The 1,988-nt window shown below is 34.3% G+C and overlaps 1 non-coding gene across 1 annotated transcript; it reads left to right on the top strand.

Annotated features, from left to right (window-relative positions):
* The first annotated feature begins 686 nt into the window (after nucleotides 1-686).
* LOC132014746 (U6 spliceosomal RNA) lies at nucleotides 687-789 on the top strand. Its single transcript, XR_009403395.1, has one exon. It is a non-coding gene; the product is annotated as a U6 spliceosomal RNA (small nuclear RNA).
* The last annotated feature ends 1,199 nt before the right edge of the window (nucleotides 790-1,988 follow it).

The raw sequence follows: 1,988 nt of genomic DNA, 5'->3' as shown, positions 1-1,988 counted from the left end.
CCTGGGGATAAAAATATATGTTTATAAAAAATAAAAAATTATATTTAAAAAAATGAATCTTAAATTAAAAAGTAATTCTATACCCTAAGATAGGATCATTCCCATCAAGATTCTATAATAGAAATAGGAAGAAATCAAGTATATGTTAGCTAATCTAAATTACCAGGTCCCAATATTCAGATATATAAAGATAACATGCCTCCATAGTTTTCTATAAATCAACTCAAACCCCTATCCTACCTGATTTTAGTCAATTCTAAAATTAGCCATTTCAAATTTAAGCTAGTCATCTAAGAGTTTCCTTTCTGTCTTGCCGAGGTTTCTGAGTGATTTTTTTTTTAAGATTTTATTCATTTATTTGACAGAGAGAGAGAGAGATCACAAGTAGGCAGAGAGGCAGGCAGAGAGAGAAGGGGAAGCAGGCTCCCTGCCAAGCAGAGAGACTGATGTGGGGCAGGATCCCAGGATGCTGAGATCATGACCTGAATCAAAGGCATAGGTTTAACCCACTGAGTCACCCAGGTGCCCCAGGTCTCTGGGTTTTTACCCAAGTTTGTGGGGATTAGCATGACTCACTTATATCTTAGACACTTAAACCCAGCATTCACTCTGATGTACTTTTTTTTTTTTTCTATTTTCTCCCTAAGCCCAACTTGAAGGGTTTTTGTCAAGACTAAGAAAAATGAGTGCTTGCTTTGGCAGCACATGTACTAAAATTCGAATGATACAGAGATTAGCATGGACCCTGTGCAAGGTGACACATAAATTCATGAAGCATTCCGTATTTAAAGAAAAAAAGAGATTGAAAAAAATGTAACCATTTTTTTTTTTGGCATGACTTTATGCTTTGAACTTTTCTGCTTCTGAAAAATATTAAAACCCAGCTCTAGTAGTTCAAAATTCTAAGCTTAATATTAACAGCCTTGTCTTGAACTTCAGAAATCTATTTCAAAATGCAAAAGCTAAGCATTCATTTATTTCATTCTACATTTCTGCAATAACATCACTACCATGATGTTATTAATAAGCCCAAGATGATTTAATTGCTAGGGCAAGGAGAAATAGTGCCATTCTGAATGGGGAAACGTACCAACTATGTGACAAAATATCTCAACATTTCATCAAGAAAAAAACTACTTGAGGAAGAATATTCTCTCCTAAGTGCTGAGGGAGAACTTTGCTAACTGAAGAAATTGCCTACAAATTTCTTAATTGGACTTCTCCAGAAAGCCCTTGGAGGGTATAGAGTAGGACTCGAAACTATGGTTGTAGCAGAATTGTCTGATGTGGCAATGAAAACTGCAGGTGAATCTTACTGGATAGTTTTACTTAATCTTGTTCAGATGTCAAAATAACAAACTCAGAGTTCTTTACAAAGTGATGTAACTTTTTCTTTCATGGAATCCATCTATTAGAACTATCCTGTTTTGAACGTATCTATATAAAGTAGAATCCTGTTTAATAACAGGATCTCTTTCTCTCTTCCCCTACTCTACCTCTCTTTTTCCCCGTCAGTGTATAAAATACAAATAATTATGGATACACAAGTCCATAAGGAAAGCAAATTTCTTCATTGTGGGTCTCATTTGCAGTATTATACTCTAATAGTATCAGCAAAGATTAAAAAGTTGAAATAACTTAAAATTGGGAAAATCATGTCTGTGGATTCTTTCTTTTCTTAGCATCTGGAAAAGACTACTATTAATTGTTTTATTTTCTTCTCTACTGGAATCTATTCAGCTCAAGAAACAACAGTGTTCCATGGACTTAGAATTTGAGAATTACCATGGACCCATCTAATATTTTATACTAACTTATTCTTGTTTCATTTTTCAAGATTTGGAATCACCTCTTTCTTATGACCAGTTTTTTTTCTGCATGGTCTGCAAACAACCTAAAATAAAGAGTGCTTTCACATGTTCTTGTAAGCAAAACTCTAAGCTATGACCTTTTGCAAAACAGGACAGGCAACAGGTTAGTTTGTTTTG

This window comes from Mustela nigripes, chromosome 3 (genome assembly GCF_022355385.1).
Source record: "Mustela nigripes isolate SB6536 chromosome 3, MUSNIG.SB6536, whole genome shotgun sequence".
Classification (NCBI taxonomy): Eukaryota; Metazoa; Chordata; class Mammalia; order Carnivora; family Mustelidae; genus Mustela; species Mustela nigripes.
This window is presented reverse-complemented; position numbering and strand designations above follow the sequence as displayed.